Source organism: Eschrichtius robustus, chromosome 6, assembly GCF_028021215.1.
Source record: "Eschrichtius robustus isolate mEscRob2 chromosome 6, mEscRob2.pri, whole genome shotgun sequence".
NCBI lineage: Eukaryota > Metazoa > Chordata > Mammalia > Artiodactyla > Eschrichtiidae > Eschrichtius > Eschrichtius robustus.
The window spans coordinates 111,594,027-111,618,557 of record NC_090829.1 but is presented as its reverse complement, the minus strand read 5'-3'; the positions used below and the strand labels follow the sequence as shown (position 1 = coordinate 111,618,557).

The window sequence follows — 24,531 nt, the reverse complement described above, 5'->3', positions numbered from 1 at the left end:
TACTTGTGGGATTTTTCCTTTTCTATAAAATTCTTACTTCTTGCTGTGGCCTTTTCTTTTCCATTTAAAAAAGTCAATTTAACATTTCTTTTAGGGTCAGTTTAGTATTTATGAACTCTCTTAGTTTTTGCTTGTCTGAGAAGTTCTTTATCTCTCCTTCAATTCTGAATAATAATCTTGCTGAAGAGAATATCCTAGGTTGTAGGTTTTTCTCTTTCAGCACTTTAACTGTATCATGACATTCTCTTCTTGCCTGCAAAGTTTCTGCAGAAAAATCAGCTGGTAGCCTTATGTAGTTCCTTTGTATGTGACTCTGTTTTCTCTTAGAATTATCTCTTTATCTTTAACTTTTGCCATTTTAACTATGATGTGTCTTGTTGTGGGTCTCTTTGGGTTCATCTTGTTTGGGACTCTCTGTGATTCCTGTACCTTAATATCTATTTCATTCTTCAGGTTTGGGAAGTTTTCAGCCATAATTTCTTTTTCTTTTAATTAATTAATTAATTAATTAATGTATTTATTTATGGCTGTGTTGGGTCTTCGTTGTTGCACACAGGCTTCCTCTAGTTGCAGTGAGTGGGGCTAATTGTTTTTGTGGTGCGTGGGCTTCTCGTTGTGGTGGCTTCTCTTGTTGCGGAGCACAGGCTTAAGGAGTGTTGACTTCAGTTGTTGTGGCTCGTGGGCTCTAGAGTGCAGGCTCATTGGTTGTGGCACACAGGCTTAGTTGCTCTGTGGAATGTGGGATCTTCCAGGACCTGGCATCGAACCCGAGTCCCCTGCATTGGCAGGTGGATTCTTAACCACTGTGCCACCATGAAAGTCCCTCCGCCATAATTTCATCAAATACATTTTTGACCTCCTCTGTCTCTCCCTTCTCCTTCTGGGGTCCCTATAATGTGAATGTTGGTATTCTTGAAGTTGTCTCAGTGATCCCTTAAAACTGTTCTCATTTTTTAAAATTTGTTTTTCTTTTTGCGGTTCTGATTGGGTGATTTCCACTATTTTATCTTCCAGATCATTAGAAGAACTTATGCTTTCTTCTGTATCACCTAGTCTGCTATTCATTCCTTCTAGTGTGTTTTTTATTCCAGTTATTATATTCTTCAGCTATGACTGGTTCTTTCCTATATTTTTTAGCTCCTTGTTAAAATTCTTACTGTGTTCATCTATTCTTTTTCCTAATTCAATTAGCAGTTTTATTACTGATGCTTCAGACTCTTTGTCTGGTAAATTATTTATCTTTGTTTCATTTGTTGATTTTTCAGGGTTTTTTTCTTCTTCTTTCACTTGGAATAAATTCCTCTGTATTCTCATTTTTGCTTGACTTTCTCTGACTCTATGAAGTTAGGTGAAACAGTTACATAGCCTGGTCTTGAAGGGGTAGCTTTGTGTGTGAGCATTCCTATGACATCTATGTGTGTCCAGTGCCATTGGTGGGAGAGCTAGATCTGAAGTGATCATGAGTCACATCTTCCCCCAGTGTGTGCTGGCAGCTATCCCCTTGGTGGGAGGTGGGGCTGGAAATGGAGGGGCTAGAACCGGAACCAGGTGTGAGCTGGGGTTTCTCCTACGCTCAGTGGCTATCACCACCCTATCAGGGTGGGTTTGGGTCCCAAGTTGCTGGAGCAAAAGCCCTAAGGGTTGGGTCTGAGCTGGTTCTGTTCCCTTTAAGTGTGAAGCAATGGCACCTTCAACCCTCTCCGTACATCACTGTGCCAGCATGGGGAAGGGATGATATGGTCAGAGTGTAGCTGGTCCTCTTACCCTTTTACACTGGTCCTTCTTGGTCTCTGTGGTCCAGGGAGATGCTTCACCCTTATCACTGGGTTCTGAGATTTCCACAATTGTGTCTTGTGTATGAGTAGTTTCTGGTTAGTCTTCTCATGAAGGGAACTGAAATTGGGGATGACCTATTTTGTCATCCATATGACATCACTGTCCTCCTCCCCCGCAAAATCTTGAGATGAAGAAATCTAGGTCAATGCACTTGGAAACCTTTCATCCAGAGATTCCTCTGTATTGGCTAAGTCTGTAGAAGTTGTCTACTCTTTCATATTAAAAGTCATCTTTCTCCATTTCTTGAAGACAATGCTGTTCTCTGTCTTGAAAGACAATATACATCCCACCTCCTTTGATCTACTCTAATTCCAGTCCTGGCCAGAAACTAAAATCTAGGATTAAGGGACAATATAGTTTAGCTAGATATGTGCTAGTTTTGCTAAAAAAGAAAGAGGATGACATACCAAAAGAAATGCAGGATTTACTAATTTAATAGTGATGGCAGGAATTGTGTATGTATGGGACTGGATCTTGAGGGAGCTGGGCCAATTGCAAACACTCTCCCATGATACTGGTAATACATTTTGGTGAGGATGAGACAAGATAGTGCTAACTAACTAGGTGGATTTTTGGAAGCTGAAAGAAAGTGATGGCTCTCACTGAGATATAAATGTCAAAACTAAGATGGCATATAGTGAAAGAAAGGATAAAAAGAGTCAAAGAATTGGCCTGCTGGAGTGGATAAACTGCATGAGGCCTACAAACTCAGTTGCTGACTATGTTCTGCAGGAGGCTGGGGGACATTCTGTTTTCCACAGTGAGTAAGGTGAGAAGAGTCTCCCACTTTGTTGTGAAGGTCAGTGGTGGCTATCCTCTGAAGTCCAGGATTGATCACTGGTACATAACACTGGAAAGAGGGAAGAGTTTACATTGAGATCTAAGGACCTGGAATATCTCTGACAAAATGGGAAATAAAGAATTCTGAAATAACATAAGCTAGGTGTCAGTGCAGCAAGGTCAGAGTGGCAGCTGTGGGGCTGAGTCACATAGAAATATAGAGATACTTGTTAGAACACTGTAAGCTTAGGGAAAACATAAATGAGAAGCTGACAAGGATATTGATCATTTTATAAAAAATCAAAGGAATTCAAGGATGGATGATCAGGAGGCTGAGGGTTTCTGCCCCCATAGAATGTCACAGTCCCTTGCCCAGTTTCATGATATGAGCCAACTTTAAGTTCCAGATTACACTGACCAAAGGAAAGGCCAGTTTTCCAGAAGAAGGAACCTGTAAAACAAAGCAAATGTACCGTGCTATAAAGATTTGAAGTCCTTACTCAGAGGGACCTACATCCATTTAATTGGGTAACCATACACTGGGTAAAGGGAAATAGCCTCATCACTAACTAATCGTGTGAACTTGGATGAATTAAGTTTCCCTGGGGTAAGAGTTGATTCATTTGTTAATTGACGGAATTATACTGGGTGATTGATCTTTAAAGCATCTTGAAACTTGGAAAGTTAAATATTTTCCTTTTCATTATGTTTTTATTGCAATTTGGGTTACAGAGTTACTGGTTGGGAACAAAAAATATTAAAGAAATGTTTGAATCTTACGGGATAAGGTCTTGGTCATTCTGAAAATAGGTACAAGTTGTATGAACGTTGTTTAATAATGCTAATGAGACAAAAGGAAGGCTTCCTCATGGCAGATGACTTGTAACGGACCATGTAACAATGATGTGAGTAACTCATTACATTCTTCAAGCATATGCAATATTTGTGATATGAGAATTTGTAGACATGATTTAATTCATGATTCCTTCATTCATCAATTACTCATTGAGGGCCTATTTTGTGCCCAGACTATACGAGGCCCTGGGGATATAGAAATTAATAAGATCCCAATTTTTAAATAGCTCAGAGTCTACTGGGAGAGACAGACATATACACAAATATTGCAATGTAAAAGATTTGGTATAATAGAGTATATACAGAATGCTGCTGATGAATTTGGTAATGACCTTATGTGGACAGGATACATTTCTTCTACAAAGATTGACTGTCATTCAGTTTGAGTATGTCTGCATTATAACAAAGGTGACCCCCATCACTCTATCATAAGTCAACAAGGCACTTCCTTAAAATCAACAATTGTTGTAGCTATTCGCATCAGCTCTGCAGTTCTGCGGGGACATAATAAACCCCTTCTCTTTGAGCAGATCTTATCTAGCATATATTTTAACCTAAATATCACAGAAATAATTCTTACTGGAGAAAAAGGGAAGACTGAAAACTGAAAATAGAATTTCTTAGACTAGAATTATGATTCCAGGCTGGGCCACTCCCAAGCACCTCAATGTGGCAGAGGAGAAAGATTGCAGAAATGAAGGGAAAGATTAAACTATGCAAAAAGAGAGACTACAAAGCAAGTAAGGCATTATTTTATAGCTAGAGAGAGTTAACATAATATATAAGACATTAACTTCTACAACCACCCTACATTTTATCCTTCCTCTTCTAAAACAACGCACCATGTGGTCACTCTGGTAACTTAAAAGCAGAAGCTACCTGAAGTCAACAACTCTTTCTACCATTTTCTAAATTCAGACCCCACTGGAGGGCTAATGCTAGGGGACGTGGAGAGGGCTGGTAGTTGAGGGTCTGGGTCTGTGAGGAAGGGACAGTCTAGCAAACTGGGGACTGCTTTTGAGATTACCAAAAGGAGGAAAGGGGGATTATCCTGGGTGAAAGGTAATAGAGGTCAGTGTATCTTAGAGTCACAAAAACACTGTATGTCATCCAAACTGAGACAATTTTGAGAGTGAAAGCTCGTACAAAAAAATTAATTTGAAATTTTGAAAATATGTATCTATGGATTAACCAATTAGCTTCATAACATTGGTTGACTCTTCAAATAGTTTTTTTCAAATAAATTCAAATATAAAAGTTTCTCTAAAAAATAAAAGTAACATATACTAGGTATATTAAAGCCACGTTTAAAAAAATTTCCTTTATGTTGATTATCTGTACATTAAAAATAAAAGAAGAATTATTCTTGGTATATATTCATATATTTTAATTCCTTTCTATCTCTAATCCTTAGTTATTAGGATTTTTCTGAAAATACATTTTAATTGTCCTATTAATTACTTAATTATAATTCCCTGTATTCATACCTTTAAGTGATTTCTCTCTAAATCATATTATGTTGAATTGAGGAAATACTCTTTCTACTGGTACTGAGGTACATGCAAGCTTGGTGAACATTCTGCTAAATGGAGGCTATTCTCAAATTCTAAGCATTTTCACATTGAAATTTGCGATTATTTCAGACCAAATATTTTCACAGGTAATGTCTTTTCACCTCCATCAAAAGTCCTTTCTTTGAAATATATTTTTGAAAATAAGACTTGTCAAATTAAGTTTTCACTTATTTATGATGCATCTAAATGATTTGTCAAATTCACATACACAATATTTTAGGCAACCTCAATTTTATTTCACTTTGGTTCAGCATATAAATTTTCAAATGAAGCTCCATCAAAAATCATTTTCATGAATTATAAGATATAGTCTGAATCACAAATACAGAATTTTCAAAATTAAATTATATATGCTATTTGTATTCTTATCTTTTAATGTGTTCAGTCCCTTCTGTGCTTTTGTAGGGAAAAATTTTAATGCCTTTCTGCTTGCAAGCTTTTGTTCAGTAATTTCAGTTTACTGAAAACTTTACAATGGGAGATTTTTGGTGATCCATTGTCTAAGTCCATTTTGGCTGCTATAACAAAATACCATAGACTAGGTGGCTTAAACGACAAACATTTATTTCTAATAGTTGTTGAGTCTGGGAAGTCCAAGATCAGGGCACCAACAGATTTGGTCTCTGGTGAAGAACTGTTCCTAGTTCATAGATGGTTGTCTTCTTGCTGTGTCCTCACGTGGCAGAAAGGGTAAGGGAGCTCCCAGTCTCTTTTATAGGACCAATGATCCCATTCATGAGGGCTCCATTCTCATAGTCTAATCATCTCCCAAAGGCCCCACTTCCTAATATCATATTGGTGGCTAGGATTTCAACACATAGATATTGGGGGAACACAAACATTCAGACCCTAACATCCGTTTATTAAATAGAGTAAGGTTTGACAATTGACCTTGAAGAAAGTACAACTAAAATTTAGAAGCCTCACTTATTAATAAATGTAATGCCATTGTAGGAAAATTAGAGTGAATTATAAAGTAGTTGTCCAATTGTTCAAACCTTCCAAAATTGGATTGATGCTGGGCAGCAGAAAGAGTACACAACACCTAAGTTAATCTCTGCTCCATGGGTTTCTTTATTTGGTAAGAGTATTTTTCCCCCAATAAGCTATGGTCACCAAAATTTTGAATTCACATAATAACCACAAAACAAATAAATAAATTTTCAATTTTGATCTTTTTAAATGAACTTATAATAACATTAAAATAATATAGTATTTTAATGTTTAAGTGAATGAACTTTCAAAAACCCCCCTACTACTCCCCCACTCTCCCCCCACACACAAATCATGTTAGATTCTGTGAAACATAGGTAGTGCCAAGAAAAAAAGGAAGAGCTTCTAATTTCTAGTCTATAGTATTCATTTCTGGGATCCTTAGAATCCAGTCCTGTATGACTCTGCCTCCATGCCTTGGGTATATGGCACCTGGTGGTGTGCTGGAATCAGCTCCTACCCACTTGCTAGAACAGATTGTGTGCATCCCCTCCCAACTCCATATTCAATTATTTTAAGTAGGTAGCTTGAAATTGTCCATGATAGAAACATGTCCACCATAGAATTTGGCAAATGCTACAAGTTAGATTTCCCCACCCACCCACCCTACCATCAGAGCTGGTTGTTTAATGTTTCCCAGCAGACTACTGCCAGGAACCCTGGTATGATTCCTTCCTACACACAGTAAGCAGCTATTCCTTGCTGAGAAGTCTACACTTGAAAATGATGCTGCAATAGAGTAGTTCACGGTCAGGGTGAACCACATATCCTGGTTTGGCTAGAGAATCCCAGTGAACACCTGCTGGGCCAGAGTCCTGTCCTGCTTAGCATTTCAACCTGAAATATTCACAAAGTATGAATTTCAAATAAATACAATTAATGGTTACATTAAAATCACTCAAGATGGGTTTGGTAAAATTTCACTTTCTACTTCCAGCTTCTACCTTGATCTTGCCTAGTAGTATGTAAAATACTAATGCTGTGATCAGAATACTCTCTGGCTATATGGTTAAATGAAAAAGATGACCTGCAAGACCGAATGCTCTTTTCCAGACCCCTCCCACACACAACATAATTTATACTTCTCTTTCAAGGAGAGCAGCCAAGTGCTTGCTGATGATAATATGAAACATACACATGAGTATGTTTAGGTTCAGCTAACTTTAGCTGGGTGTCCGTGGTGGTGGGAAGAGAATTTCAAACTGCTGCCTCTGCTGGACGTTTAGTGTATTACTGTCCTGTGTTACCCAATACCAGTTTAGGCAAGAAGTAAAGCAGAGTGCAGTGTCTTATTTCTTAGAAATTATCCCAGTTGAGAAAATGTTTTGCAGTCTCATTGAAAGTGAATTTTTCAAAGCGCTAAAATTCAACTTTCAAGTGATTAGGTGCCAGCAGATTTTGCAACCATAATTAAATGTCATGTGCATAACTTATAAATGTTCAATAGCCAAATATTTTTATATCCTAGCTTTTGGAGAATGGGCTCAAAATAATATTTTCATAAAGCACACACTACTCAGTGTGACCCTAGCTCCAGCAAAATAGATAATAATTAATTGAAGTTTATGTAGCATATCTAAAGAATAATCAGGTATTTAAAAATAAAGTGTCAATCAAGGTGTATTAGTTTTTTATTACTGCCGTAATAAATTATTATAAATGTGGTAGCTTAAAACAACATAGACTTATTTCACAGTTCTATAGATTGGAAGGTCTGACATGAGTCTCAATGGGCTAAAGTCAAGGTGTCAGCAGGGCTTCCTACAGGCTTCTGGGAGAAATTGTTACCTTGCCTTTTCCAGCTTCTGGAGGCTACCTGCATTCCTTGGCTTGTGGCCCCGTTCCTCCAGCTTCAAAGCCAGTAATGTTGCATCTCTCTGGTCATCTTTCTATAGTCACATCTGCCTCTCTATGACCATGCCATTGAAAAGTTTACTGATTTTAAGGACTCAGTTTAAAGATACGTCTGGATAATTCAGGAAAATCACCCTATCTCAAGTCTCTAACTGAATCACATCTGCAAAGTTCTTTTGCCGTATAAGGTAACATATGCACAGGCTCCTGGTGATCATCTTGTGTGTGGGACCCAGGGGTGGGGTGCATTATTCTGCCTACCACAGAAGGTGACAGTTCTTAGCAAAGAATATGCTGTGCTCATCAGAAAAGCTCTAGAGATCATTCTTCTGTCATTGCTTTGAAGGGATAGAAAAAATGACCTAAATTTGGAATAATTTTTAGGACAATCATAAATGAAGGTGTTCATGTTTTTTCCACATGCTTCAGGTACTACTTTTCCACATAACATTGAGAAGAGTCTATAACCAGATACAAGATCCAATACTGATAATTTCTTCATTTCTGTAACTCCTTGAAACTTCCATTCACAGTGGCCAGATGTCTATTGTTTGGTTAGAAATTAATTCTGTAATTGTTTAAAAGAAGTTTCCTGTCCAAGCCCACACATGTGGCTCAGGTGCATTTCAACAGCTCTGCTGTTAGTTTCTTAAATTACAGCCAGGATTCCGGACACTCACACATGCCCCACCCCCACCCCCAAAGGCTTCATGCTCATACAGTTAAATGAAAGAAATAATCATTGAATGGCGCTCCCTTAGATCTTGGGCAAATGTGTAAATTTTAATCCAAAGATTACTTCAAAGGTAAATTCAAATATATAACACAATTTTAAGTTTTTAATAATAGAAATTTGATCAATCTAAAGTTAAGTGATTATATGATTGACCATTTATACATGAATATATATTTCTGTTAATATTTGTGCATACATAAATACAAAACCTCCACAAAATGAGGAACATAAATTTTAGAAGTTTTTTCAATAGTGAAATGTCTTAAAATTGTTTGTGTTCTCTTCTATGTAATTATTAGAAAGCAAAGAATATTTAGAAATAGAAGTTATGCAATACACTGGACACAGGAGATAATCTCTAATACAGGTGGGGCATCTGTGGTTGCATGAAATTGTTGAAAAATAGATAAATTGATGAAGGAAAAACAGTCTATGAAAGCATGAGATAAATTCAGTTAAACATAGTAAATAACTTCCCTCCTTGAAGATGTAATTCTATCACCATCTTGAAATGTCAAGAATGAAAAGGTTTTGAGATTACAAATTCTTAATGAAAATAAAAGTGAAAGACATATAAAAATTGTCATTTAAAATTAAATTAAAAATATATTTGTCATTTATAAATAGCTTATTTTCATTTTCAAAATTCTTTAACCCTATATAGCTATAACAAAGTACCACACGGTGGTTTAAAACAACAGAAGTGTGTTCTCTCATAGTACAGGAATCAAGGTATTAGCAGGGCCATGCTCCCCTGGAAACCTCTAGGGAAGGGGCCTACCTTGCCTCTTCCAGCTCCTAGTAGTCCAGGCATTCCTTGGCCTTAGATAATTCTAATCTCTGCATTTGTCTTTACATGGCCATCTTCTGTCTACGCATCTGTCTCTTCTTTCAAGGACACTAGTCATATTGGGTTAAGGGCCTACCTTACTCCTATGTGACTTCATCTTAACTAATTACATTTGCAATAATCCTATTTCCAAATAAGGTCACCTTCTAAGGTACTGGAAGTTAGGATTTGAACATCCCTTTTTGGAGGGACACAGTTCAGCCTATAACAATCCAGTTATGTAAAAAGACTGGTTCTCTTATGAGACTTAAAGAGACGATTAACCTAAAGCTGATGTGGGTTCTACTTCATTTTTTAATGGGTCAAGAATTAGTCTAAATTACTAAATCTATGTTTACCCTGGTTCACCAATTCAGTTTTCTGATGATTACATTAAAAAAAAAACAGTTTGGGTATGATTTTAGAGAACTGATAAAATTGAATATATTTTAAAGTCTATGATATTAAGATATAGTATATATACAATAAAGAAATGAAGGTGCTGTTAAATGGGCCAAATTCCATAATTTGTCTTCCAATCTCAATTCCAATTCTGAATGAGTAAGTATTATCTCTGTTATTCTACTTGCATAAGAAATTAAAGAAATAGGCATGATTTTAGTGCTGTCCAATCTGCTCCACCAACCTGATAATATACTAGTACTATAAAAATTATGAACGTGCATATGGTTGCCTCAGATACGTTATGGAGCAAGGCAAGATGTGAGTGAATAAAGAAATAAAAGGCATGTACATGTTGAAAAGTCATCTTTCTTAATTTAAGCAATGCATGAGGTATGATGGATTCCTATTAGACAAAACTAGGCCAAGATGTGACACTTAAAATTGACTACAGATTCTATTTTTTAGAAACTTATACATGCAGTAATACAGCTGAATTAAGAAGTTGCCTGTGCCCTTTGTGACTACCTAGAGGGGTGGGATAGGGAGGGTGGGAGGGAGGTGCAAGAGGAGGGGATGTGGGGATATATATATACATATAGCTGATTCACTTTGTTATACAGCAGAAACTAACACAACATTGTAAAGCAATTTTACTCCAATAAAGATGTTAAAAAAAAAAAAAAGAAGTTGCCTGTGCAGAAATATTCTAAATAGTCACCAACCAAACTTTATAAAGACTTTCAGAGAAAGAAAAGACCCTCCAGTTTTCTTACCTCATCCAGAGCACTTTGTATTTTGTTGGAAAAATTGATTATTTATATTGTACACTTTTCTAATTATACATAAAATGTGTTTTTCTTTAAGCTGTCACAAGTCATTTTTAGAGTGAGATAGCCGTCAAATAAATAGACTCCCTGCCTCCATGCAGAGCATAGTCTCCAGGATTTTACGACAAGTCTGGAACCCTAGGTATAGTAGTAGTAGTAGCCAGCCTACCCTAGGTATACCATGTAACTGTTTCTAGTAGTCAGCCTACCCTAGGTATACCATGTAACTTTCTTTCTGAGTCTTGCGCTTGCCAAAAGTACTGTCATAAAGTGTTTTATGGTCAGAACCACACATCCTGGTTTGCCTGGGACAATCCAGTGAACACTTGCTGTGTTCTTTTGTCTAGAACTTTTCCTGATTTGTTTATTTTGTAATGATATATGAATTACAAATAAATGCATTAAAATAAGCCAGAATAGGCTTGGTAGACTTTCATGCTATGCTTCCAGCTTCTGCCAAGGTCTTGTTCCCTAGTGTGTGAAGCTCAAAAGCAGCAATCAAGGTTCTCTTCAACATGTGATTAAATAGGAAACATGATCAGCAGTAACTGATTATTCTTTCTTGACTCCTCGCAAACAACACATTATGTCTTTCAAGGATGAAATGCCAAGTTCATGCTGATGATAAAACAAAATGCATTTTGACGTTGTGGGCTTAGGTCAACTAACTCCTTCTTTTTTTTTTTTTAGAAATTCACGTTCTTTTTTTATTTATTTATTTATGACTGTGTTGAGTCTTCGTTTCTGTGTGAGGGCTTTCTCTAGTTGCGGCAAGTGGGGACCACTCTTCATCGCGGTGCGCGGGCCTCTCACCATCGCGGCCTCTCTTGTTGCGGAGCACAGGCTCCAGACGCGCAGGCTCAGTAATTGTGGCTCACGGGCCCAGTTGCTCCGTGGCATGTGGGATCTTCCCAGACCAGGGCTCGAACCCGTGTCCCCTGCATTGGCAGGCAGATTCTCAACCACTGCGCCACCAGGGAAGCCCTAACTCCTTCTGAATATGAGTGGTGGTAGGAAAAGTATTACACACCACTGCAGTAGCAGTGAGATATTTACATTTATGAGCAACAGGCTTAGAATATTTTTTTCTCACCCAAGTATCAGGATGTCACATTGAAACTCACATGCATACTAAATCAACTCTGCATTTCAGCAAGAATATATTTCAAAACCTGTGTTTTTTTTCAATAACAGGAAAGGGATACTTTTTTTTTTTTAATTAATTAATTTATTTATTTTTGGCTGTGTTGGGTCTTCATTTCTGTGCAAGGGCTTTTCTCTAGTTGCGGCGAGCGGGGGCCACTCTTCATCACGGTGTGCGGGCCTCTCACTATCGCGGCCTCTCTTTTTGCGGAGCACAGGCTCCAGACGCGCAGGCTCAGTAGTTGTGGCTCACGGGCCTAGTTGCTCCGCGGCATGTGGGATCTTCCCAGACCAGGGCTCGAACCCGTGTCCCCTGCATTGGCAGGCAGATTCTCAACCACTGCGCCATCAGGGAAGCCCCATAGGTTTGCCTTTTATAGAATGTCATATAATTGTACTTATACAGTATGCAGATTTTTCAGATTGGCTTCTTTTACTGAGTAATATGCATTTAAGTTTCCTCCATGTCTTTCTGTGGCTTGATGGATCATTTCTTTTTAACACTGAATAATATTCCATTGTTTAGAAGTACCACAGTTTGTTGATTCACTCACTTACTGAAGGATTTCTTGATTGCTTCCAAGTTTTGGCAATTATGAATAAAGCTGCTGTAAACATCCATGTGCAGGTTGGACGTAAGATTTCACCTGTCTTGGGTAGATATCATATAGTGTGATTGCTGGATCATATAATAAGAGTATATTTAGTTTCATAAAAAAACTGCCAAACTGCCTTTCAAAGTGGCTGTACCATTTGATATTCCCACCAGGAATGAATGAGAGTTTCTGCCGCTCCACGTCCTCATCAGCATTTGGTGTTGTCAGTGTTGTTGGGCCATTCTAATGGGTCTGCAGTAGAATTTTGTTGTTTCAATTTGCATTTCCCTGATGACATATGATATTGAGTATCTTTCCATATGATTATTTGCCAACTGTATATCTTCTTTTGTGAGGTGTCTATTAAGGTCTTGGCCCATTTTTCAATCAGATTGTTTGTTATTGTTGAGTTTAAAGAGTTCTTTATATATTTTGGATAACAATGTTTTATCAGATGTGTCTTTTGCAAATATTTTCTCCCAAACTGTGGGTTATCTTTTCATTCTCTTGACAATGTCTCTCACAGAGAAGATATTTCTAATTTTAAAGAAATCCAGCTTATCAATTCTTTCTTTCATATATTTTGACTTTGATGTTGGTATCTAAAAAGCCATCACCATACCCAAAGTCATTCAGATTTCAGGAGTTTATCTTTTAGGAGTTTTATAGTTTTGGTTTTTACATTTTAGTTCTGCGATTCATTTTGAATTAATTTTTATGAAGGATGTAAGGTCTGTGGCTAGATTCTTCTTTTTTTTTTTGCACGTGGATGTCCAGTTGTTCCAGTACTATTTGTTTAAAAGACTATCTTTGGCTTTTTTTTCCCCTAAAAACACCAAATGGTGGATGACGCCGGTGCTGCGGGAGGGCCCGGAGGCCCTGGAGGCCCCGGGGGCCCTGGCATGGGAGGCCGTGGTGGCTTCCGCGGAGGCTTCGGCAGCGGCGTCCGGGGCCGGGGCCGGGGTCGTGGTCGGGGCCGGGGCCGAGGCCGCGGAGCTCGCGGAGGCAAGGCCGAGGACAAGGAGTGGCTCCCCGTCACCAAGCTGGGCCGCTTGGTCAAGGACATGAAGATCAAGTCCCTGGAGGAGATCTATCTCTTTTCTTTGCCCATCAGGGAATCTGAGATCATTGACTTTTTCTTGGGGGCATCTCTCAAGGACGAGGTTTTGAAGATTATGCCTGTGCAAAAGCAGACCCGTGCTGGCCAGCGGACCAGGTTCAAGGCGTTTGTCGCCATCGGGGATTACAACGGACATGTTGGTTTGGGTGTGTAGTGCTCTAAGGAGGTAGCCACTGCCATCCGTGGGGCCATCATTCTGGCCAAGCTCTCCATCGTCCCCGTGCGACGAGGCTACTGGGGGAACAAGATTGGCAAGCCCCATACCGTCCCTTGCAAGGTGGCTGGCCGCTGTGGCTCTGTGCTGGTGCGCCTCATCCCTTCCCCCAGGGGCACTGGCATCGTCTCAGCCCCTGTGCCCAAGAAGCTACTGATGATGGCTGGAATTGACGACTGCTACACCTCTGCCAGGGGCAGCACTGCAACGCTGGGCAACTTCGCCAAGGCCACTTTTGATACCATTTCCAAGACCTACAGTTATCTCACTCCTGATCTCTGGAAAGAGACGGTGTTCACCAAGTCTCCATATCAGGAATTCACTGACCATCTTGTGAAGACCCACACCAGAGTTTCCGTGCAGAGGACCCAGGCTCCAGCTGTAGCCACCACATAGTTTTCTATAAGAAAAATAAAGTGATTGAAGCTAAAAAAAAAAAAAAAAAAAAAAGACTATCTTTGTTCCATTGTATTGTCTTTGCTCCTTTGTCAAATATCAATTGACTATATGTGGGTCTATTTCTGGGCTCTCTATCCTGTTCATGGATCTATTTGTTTATTCTTCCATCAATACTACACTGCTTTCATTACTGTTGCTTTATAGTAAGTCTGAAATTTGGGAAGTGTCAGTTATTCAACTTTGTTCTTCTCCTTCAGTATTGCATTGGCTATTCTAAATATTTTATTTCTCCCTATAAGCTTTACAGTTAGTTTGTTGATACCCACAAAATAACTCACTGGGATTTTGAATGGAATTGCATTGAATTTATAGATCAAGTTAAGAACTTATGCCTTGACAATTTTGAGTCTTCCTATTCATGAACATAAAATATCTGTTTATTGTTCTTATTTGAGTTCCTTCATCAGAGTTTTGCAGTTTTATATTAACCACATATATATATTTTGTTAGATTTATACCTTTCTGAGGGTGCTAATGTAAACAGTATTGTGTTTTTAATTTCAAATTAACCTTTCATTGCTGATATATAGGAAAGTAACTGATGTTTATTAGCCTTGCATCCTGCAACATTTCTGGAATCATTTACTAGTTCCAGAGTTTTAAAAATAAATTGTTTTGGACTCTCTACATAGATGATAATGTCATCTGCAAGCAAAGACAGTTTTATTTCTTCCTTCCCAATCTGTTTACTTTTCATTTTCTTGTCTTACTGAATTCACCAGTACTTCCAGTATGATGTTGAAAAGTGGCAGTAAAACGGGACATCCTTGCCCTGTTTCTGATCTTAGTGGGAAAGCTTTTAGTTTCTAAACAGTTAAGTGTGATGTCAGCTGTAGGTTTTTCTATATATTCTTCATCATGTGGAAGAAGTTTCCCTCTATTCCTAGTTTACCAAGAGTTGTTATCATGAATAGGTATTGGATTTTGCCAAATGCTTTTTCTGTGTCTACTGATACAATCATGTAATTTTTCTTCTTTAGTCTGTTGTGATGCATTACATTAATTGGTCTTTTAAATGTTGAATTTGCCTTGCATACCAGGGGTAAATCTCACTTGATCATGGTGTATAATTCTTTTTATACATTGTTGGATTCAATTTTCTAACATTTTACTGAAGATTTCTACATCTATGTTCATGAGAGATACTGGTCTATAGTTTTTTTTTTTTTTTTTTTTTTTTTTATATAATCTGTTTGGTTTTGGTATTAGGGTAATTCTGGCCTCATAGAATGAATGAGGAAGTAATATCTGATTCTGTGGTCTGAAAGAGATTGAGAGAATTGACATAATTTTTTTCTTTAAATATTTCGTAGAATTCACCAGTGAACCCATTTGAATCTGGTGTGTTTTTGTTTTGGAAGATTCTTAATTGTTGAATTAATTTGATCAATAGATATAGACCTATTCAGATTGTCTATTTATTCTTTTGTAAGTTTTGCAGATTGTATCTTTCAAGGAATTGGTCCATTTCATCTAGGTTATGAAATCCGTGGACATAGAGTTGTTCATAGTATATATTTATTATTTTTTCCCTGTTCATGGGATCCGTAGTGATGTTACCTTCTTTCATTTCTGATATTAGTAACTCGTGTCCTCTTTCTTTTATTATTTAGCCTAGGTAGGGGTTCATTGATTTTATTGATCTTTTCATAGAACCAGCTTTTGCTTTCATTGATTTTTCTCAACTGATTTTCTGTTTTTAGTTTCATTAGAGCATAAATCAATTTTTAAAATTATTTCTTTTCTTATGCTCTCTTTGGATTTAATTTGCTCTTCTTTTTCTAGTTTTTAGGGTAGATGCTTAGATTATTGATTTTAGATCTTTCTTCTTTTCTGATGTATGCATTCAATGCTGTGAATGTCTCTCTATGCAGTGCTTTCACTGCATCCCACAAATTATAAGTTGTGTTTTCATTTTCCTTTAGCTTAAAATATTTTAAAATTTCTCTTTATTTCTTCTTTGACCCATGTGTTACTTTAAATTATGTTGTTTAATCTTTACATATTTGGAGATTTTCCCATTATTTTTCTGTTATTGATTTCTAGTTTAATTCCATTTTGTTCCTAGAACAGATATTGTATGACTTCTATTCTTTTAAATCTGTTAAGGTGTGCTTTATGGATAAGAATATGGTCTATCTTGGTGAGTGTTCCATGTGAGCTTGAGAAGAGTTTGTATTCTGCTCTTCTTGGACAAAATAATCTACAGATGTCCATTATATCCAGTAGATTGATGGTGTTTTGAGTTCAACTATGTCCTGACTGAATTTTTGCCTGCTAGATCTGTCCATTTATGAGGGAGAGGCATTGAAAACTCCAGCCGTGATAGTGGATTCACCTATTTCTTTTTGCAATTCTACTAGTTTTTGCCCCACATAGTTTGAGGCTTTATTGTTGGACACATACACAAGGATTTTTATATCTTTTTGGAGAATTAATCCCTCTATAATTATGTAATGCCCTTCTGTATCTCACATAACTGTCCTTGTTTTGAAGTCTACTCTGCCTGTAATGAAAATAGCTACTTTCACTTTCTTTTGATTAGTGTTAGCATAGTTTATTTTTTTCCATCCATTTACTTTTTATTTGTATGTGTCTATATATTTAAAGTAGGTTCCTGTAGAAAACATACAGCTAGGTCTTTTTTTTTGATCCACTGTGACAATTTATGTCTTTTAATTGGTGCATTTAGACCACTGATGATCAATTGATGTAGGTAGATTAATGTCTATCATATTTGTTACCTTTTTCCATTTGTTGCCCTTATTCTTTTTTCCTATCTTTGTCTTTTACTTTTTTTTTGGCCTTTTATTGTTTTAACTGAGTATTTTATATGATTTCATTTAAATGCATATGTATATATACATATGCAAATGCATATGTATATATATATATGCATATGTATATATATATGTGTGCATATAGGTATATGTGTGTGGGTATATGACAAATGAACATTTCCTGTTGACCCTGGAGCCTGACTTAAAAAAAAATCCAACTGTACTGAGATATAACTGACAAATAAAATTGTGAGATTTAAAAAAAATGATATGCCTATATGTAGGGTTTCTTCCTTCCTTCCTTCCTTCCTTCTTCCTCCTTCTTTCTTCCTTCCTTCCGTTCTTTCTTTCTTTCTTTCTTTCTCTTTTTTCTTTCTTTCTTTCTTTCTTTCTTTCTTTCTTTCTTTCTTTCTTTCTTTCTTTTTCTCTCTTTCTTTCTCTTTCTTGCTTTCTTGCTTTCTTCCTTTCTTTATTTCTTTCTCTCTCTCTTTCTGTCTTTCTCTTTCTCTTTCTTTCTCTCTTTCTTTCTTCCTTCCTTCTTTTCTTTCTTTCTTTCTTTCTCTTTCTTTCTCTTTCTTTCTTTCTTTCTCTCTTTCTTTCTTTTTCTCTTTCTTCCTTCCTTCCTTCTTTCCTACCTTTCCTTCCTTCTCTCTTTCTTTCTTCCTTCCTTCTTTCCTTTCCTTCCTTCCTTTTCTTTCTCTCTTTCTTTCTTTCTTTCTCTCTTTCTTTCTTTCTTTCTCTCTTTTTCTTTCTCTCTTTCTTTCTTTCTTTCTCCCTCTTTCTTTCTTTCTCTCTCTTTCTCTCTTTCTCTCTCTTTCTTTCTTTCTCTCTTTCTCTTTCTTTCTCTTTCTTTCTTTCTTTCTTTTTTTCTTTCTTTCTTTCTTTCTTTCTCTCTTTGCTTCTCTCCTTTCTTTCTTTCTTTCTTTCTTTCTTTCTTTCTTTCTTTCTTTCTTTCTTTCTTTCTTCCTTTCCTTTCCTCCCTTCCCCTCCCCTTCCCTCCCCTCCCCTCCCTTTCCCTTCCATCCTGCTTTCTGTTCTCTGAGCTTCCTGGATCTGTGGTGTGGTGTCTGACATTAATTTGGGGAAATTCTCAGTGATTATTGTTTCAAATTATTTTCTGTTCCTATCTTTCTTCTCCTGATATTCCCATTATGCATATATTACACCTTTAGTAGTTGTCCCACAATTCTTGGATATTCTGATTTTTTAGTCTTTTTTCTTTTTTCATTTTTACATTTTTTATTGAGATATATTTAAGGTTAGAGCTTATTTTTTCAGCTATGTGCAGTCTACTAATAAGCCCATAAAAAGCATTTTAAAAATTCTGTTACGGTGTTTTTAATCCTAGAATTTCTTTTCATTTCTTTCTTAGAATTCCTATTTCTCTGCTTACATTGATCATCAGTTATTGCATGCTGTCTACTTTATCCATAAGGGCCCTAAGTAAATCATAGTTGCTTTAAATTTCTAGTCTGATAATCCCAATATCCGTTTCATATCTGAGTCTTGTTCTGATGCTTTCTCTGTCTCTTCAAACTGTGTCTTTGCCTTTTAATATGTCTTGAATTTTGTCTTGGTAGCCAGACCTGATGTACCTGGCGATGGTTCCTGCAGAAATTTTTTCTCGTAGGTTTCTGCTCTTATAAGTTGCCATTTTCAGTATTCACCTATTGGTCTCTCCAATTTTGGGGGCAACATTTTGCCATGTGACCTCACTCCTCTTAGGAATCTAAGAAGAGATGTTGCTTTGTCAGTTTGTTTGGCATTTTAGTTATTGTTAGGATTGAGTGGTGGCTTCCAAGCTTCTTACATGCTGGACCAGAAACCAGAATTCCTCCTTACTGATATGATTAACTAGTGTATAGAAAAAGATATGTTTCATAGATGATGCTTAATAAATACAGTCTTATTAAAAAATGAGTTAAGTTTGTTACCTAGGGATTTGGAAGCAGTGAACATAGTGTGTTCTCCCTCTACAACCAAATTTAGTTAAGAATCACCATTACGTGAAACTTCCCTGCTTACTTCATTTGGGTCCGATTATCTGAATCACTCTAGAAATTTAACAGTGATATAAATAAATAACATTTGATTGTGTCTTATATAAAAACACTAAAATGAATTAATTTGCATTTATCTGTTTTCTCCACCAATATAAAAATGTATCCAAGGCAGGACCATGTCTTCTATTGTCATTACTTGTGAAATAACTAATCCTTAAAATGCAATATTTTTTGAAAGTTTAATGATCAGAATGAATCTTTAGAGATACCTCTTTGCAAATAAATGTTATTATTGGATAACTTGTCTCATATAGTATATAAGATCACTGAATATCACTGTATAAACTTATTTGGAGCAGGTAGCATGGTGATAAGTATGACAGTATACAAATGAAGGGAGAACTATTTGGGACTTATTAATAGGCTTATTCTCATTAATGTATTGAATTTCTGATGGTATTCCTCATCTACTTTTGTGCACATATTATCCACTCTGATGGAAATTCATTATGAAGTGACACAGAATATAATATTAACTTTTGATAATTTTCTTGAGTTACCAATATGTACCAAGTTCACTAGTAAAGTGAAATGAAATTCAGGGACATCAATCTTAAAAACAAACTAATTGTTGTCTATTTACCTAGATAAAAGCCTTATACTGCCACTTAATTCCCCCCCCCCCCATTACCCATGGCCTTTATTAAAATACTATTGTTCCAAGTTGAAAAAAATTATGAATTCCGTATGCAAATTTGTAACCTACTAGGGCTAGCAAGCTCATAATGAACTATTATGAACTTCATTATTTGAAGTAGCATTTTGTTATGGAACATGGTTTTTACTTGCTTTCTTATTTCTGTTCATTAAAACAATGAGCACATCATAATGAATAAAACATTTGTATGACATTTATTACATCCACTACTAAGGTGCCAATACTGACCATAAAGTAAACTCATGCTCTCCCATGTCTGTTTCAAAATCCAATTAATAGGTGTCTGAGAATTGTTGAGAAAACAAAAGCTTAGGTTTCCCAAAGGCTGTCAACATCTGTATATCTTTTGGAAACCTAAATACTTTTCATTTCAGAAAGAAGAGAACATGAACAGATGGAATTTGACTTTTGTGGCATATGGATAAAATAAATCTAATTTACTTTGTACTAAATACCATTCTTTAATTATAAAAAAATGCACTTTTGTAGGAATAAAAATAACTAGAATGGATCTGTAAAGGTATAGGGAGTTCTGTTGCCACTAAGTCATTAGATTGTACAGTATTTGTAAAGAACAGTAAGTCACATATACTAATATATAATTACTGTCTCACTGACCTGATGCCATCAGGGACTAAGGTATTTAACACTGGTAATTGTCTAAATCCTAAATCTTACCACTTTAAACACCAACATTTCAAAATGTTAACCATATTTGTTAGAATTCTTTCTGGCATGTATTACATGCTTTTCAGCTGAGAAAAAAAAATCTTTACTACATTTTTTCACTAACACAAAACAAAGAAATGAGTAATTTAGAATTTTGGATTAATAGTTAAACTTTCAGTTAGTCCAAATATATAAATAATATACAAAAATTAAAAAATATATTGAAAAATGAGGAATAGTACTAAAGTTACAGTTCTTAACCTGAGGACTAGGTAGAATTAAAATAAGATTCTTAGAATTCTCTATATTCGATTTTGTTATAAAATATTGGCTAATTATGAAGATGAAATTAGCATGGCTGAAAGGAATACTCATCTATTCCTAAATTTATTTTAATGTTAATTAACATTAAAATAAATTTAGGAATAGATGAATTAACACCATTTCTCTTCTTTTATCTGTTTAGCTTGTTGAACTAAAATTTGAAGCAAGTTTGGGCAAGGAATTAAGTAATGGGAGTCTTAGGGAATAAATAAATATGTATTAAAATATATATTTTTTAATGCAGTGAAACCTTAATCAGTTTTTCTGGGGGATAGAAATTTTCACCTAATTGAATATCCAGTAACTATGTTTCATTCACCACCTATTGAAGGCCACTGATTTTTCCAACTTACGTTGTGTAATGGGAATTAAAGGAAAAATTGGTATATGTAGAAGAGGAAGAATGGAGAGTAGCAATAGCAAATGTTCTCAAGTCTCTCAAGGGGATTTGAGTGATTGCCCTTATATATAATCCGTAATTACTTCACAAAAGCTAATGCATTGTTAGTAGCATCATCATTATTAACACTCAAGGAAGAATATAAGATAATCAATGTTAAGTGCCAATTAAGTAGACTAGAAGGGGTCTAGAAAAGCTTTGTGAATGAGGTAAGAATTTGACCCATAAGAAAGGAAAGAAATGGAAAGGAAGGCAGACAGTGTTCTTTACCTGAACATTAGTATGAGCAATAATACTAAAAGAAAACATGTATCTCTGTATTTTGGGGGATGTGTAGAGCTTATGTCTCATAAATGTGTAAGACTATACTTACTTAGGAACTGAATTGAGTAAAAGCACCATATTTACATAGCTGTTAATTCAATGTGCCAATCTGCATATCATTTACACTTTGTTACCATACCCATCAATCAGTTCTGGACACCAGCCAGTAAAGTGACAAACACTTAGCCTTAAATTAGAGAAAGAAACTAAAAAAAAAAAAAAAAATCTGGTGACTTTAACATGACTATATTACTGATTTTTGTGGCAGAGTAAATGAATTTTGGTATAATTATGATTGAATCCTTTTGGTATTTTATGAGTAATAGAGTTATCAATCACATTACTTAAAATAAAACAACATTTCCATCAAATTTTACTTTGCAATATAATCACATGTATTTATAAAGAATGGGTTTTAGTGAGGAAAATTATCCGTGGAGTCTAGAAAAGTAGTCATTTATTTTTTCTCTTTTAAAAGTGTTTTAAGGAATGATTTTAAGATTAAAATATCATAGAGCTAAAATATGTAATGACTCATTTATGATTAATGAGATAAATCATGATTAATAGGAAATTATTCGTAGCATAGTGACTAAGAATTTGAGCTTTTGAGTGAGATAGACCTGGATTCAAATCTCAGTTTTCTAACTTAATGTGCTTAACTCTGTGCATGACCCAGAGTAAGAGCTCAGTGAATGATAGTTCTTTGTTTGCATTCACTCTTTGCCTCTTAATAGCACACTTTTTTTTTTCATTTTAACTATTTTTTTTTAATTGGGGTATAGCTGTTTTCTAATGTTGTGTTAGTTTCTACTGTACAGTGAAGTGGAGTTCCCTGTGCTATACATCAAGTTCTTATTAGTTATCTATTTTATACATATTAGTGTATATATGTCAATCCCAATCTCCCAGTTCATCCCACCCCCCACCTCCCAACCCCCTCAATAGCACACTTGTGTCTGCTGTGTAAGTTAACTGTTGGTATAGTTGAAAGCCTGGGTCATAGAAAAGGGGTAACAATCCCACATATGCTGCTAAGGAACTCACTTGGTTACTAGCATCCATAGACTGTAAATTCTAGCTCCCTAAAAAATTACTTCCTTCCCTGTGAGGTTGCTCTTAGTTGCCTTTCAGAATTATTCTTGCAGTAGCTGTGTTACAAAATTAGTTATTTCATTTTGTTTGTTTGTTTATTCAATTTATTTAAACTAAAAACAAAAACACAAACAATTCACACATTTCTTCCACCCTCCATGCCCCTTCTCTGGCAGCTGCCAATCTATTCTCTGTATCTATCAGCTTGATTTGTTTGTTTGTTTGTTTATTGTTCATTTAACACAGTATTTGTCTTTCTCTGTCTGACTTATTTCACGTAGTATAATACCTTTGAGGTCCATCCATGTCATTGCAAATGGCAGAATTTCATTCTTTTTTATGGCTGAATAATGTTCCATTGTGTACAAATACCACATCTTCTTTATCTATTCATCCATTGATAGATACTTAAATTGTTTCCATATCTTGGCTATGTAAATAATGTTACAATGAACATTGGGGTGCATATATCTTTTCGAGTTAATGTTTTTGTTTTCTTCAGGTAGATACTCAGAAGTGGAATTGCTGGATCATATGGTAGTTCCATTTTTAATTGTTTGAGAAGCCTCCATACTGTTTTCCATAGTGACTGTATGAATTTACCTTCCCACCAACAGTGCACAGGTGTTCTCTTTTCTCCACATCCTCACCAGCATTTGTCTTTTTATTAATAGCCATTCTGACAGGTGTGAGGTGATATCTCATTGTGGCTTGGATTTGCCTTTCCCTGATTAATGATGTGGAGCATCTTTTCATGTACCTTTTGGCTATCTGTATGTCTTCTTTGAAAAAAAATGTCTATTCAGGTCTTCCCATTTTTCAATCAGGTTGTTTGTGTTTTTTTTTTTTTTTTGCAATTAAGTTATATGTGTTCTTTATATATTTTAGATATCAGCCCCTTATCAGATATATCATTTGCAAATATTTTCTCCTATTCATAGGTTTCCCTTTCGTTGATGGTTTCCTTTGCTGTGCAGAAGCTTTTTAGTTTGAATCAGTCCCACATGTTTATCTTTGTATTTGTTGATTTTGCTCTTGGACCCAGAACCAAAAAATTACATCAAGGTGCTTACTATTATATCAAGGTGCTTACTGACTATATTTACTTCCAGTTTTATGGTTACAGGTCTTACATTCAATTCTCTAATCCATTTTGAGGTAATCTTTGTGTATGGTATAAGATAGTGTGGTCCAATTTCATTCATTTATATGTGGCTGTCCAGTTTTTCCAGCAACATTTATTGAAGAGACTGTCCTTTACAAGGACATCTTGTATCATCTTGGTTCCTTTGTCATAAATTAATTGACTATAGTTGTGTTGGTTTCTTTCTGGGCTCTCTATTCTGTTCCATTGAAACGTGTCTGTTTTTATACCAATACCATACTCTTTTGATTACTATACCTTTATAATATAGTTGGAAATCTATGCCTCTAGCTTTGTCCTTCTTTCTCAAGATTGCTTTCAATGTCTTTATGACGCCATACAAATTTTAGGATTGTTCTATTTCTGTGAAAAATGCCATTGAAAATCTTGGTTATTTCATTTGAACTCCTTTGTCTTTTTCTATAAGACATTTGAAAGCAGAGACTTTACTGGTTACTTAGGTCAGCTGCTTTTTCCTTACCTTTCTCAGTGAGATTTTGTCAGATACTTGCCATATAATTTGACAGTTTGTCACAGCTGCACCAAATTTTTGATATTTTTTGCTACATATTGCCTAATGGCTCTCAAGAAATGTTGCATATTTCTATCAGTGGAATGTAAAAGTGAACAATATCTTAAAGTCTAATACTTGTAAAAGCTTTTGCTTTTGTGAAAAAAGCCCTGGACTGCGGTATAATAGGCATTTCATAGGTACTAAATGTAAGACACTGAGTACACTGAAAATGCTCTGGGCATCCATTTCCCATCTTCACAATAAATTAGTTAAATTACACTAATGAACATATTCACTTAATATATCCAAAGAGTGTAATCCCTCATATATATATATATT

General features: G+C 35.8%; 1 pseudogene; it reads left to right on the top strand.

Moving 5' to 3' along the window:
* Nucleotides 1-13,260: 13,260 nt before the first annotated feature.
* LOC137766511 (small ribosomal subunit protein uS5 pseudogene) lies at nt 13,261-14,205 on the top strand (annotated as a pseudogene).
* The last annotated feature ends 10,326 nt before the right edge of the window (nt 14,206-24,531 follow it).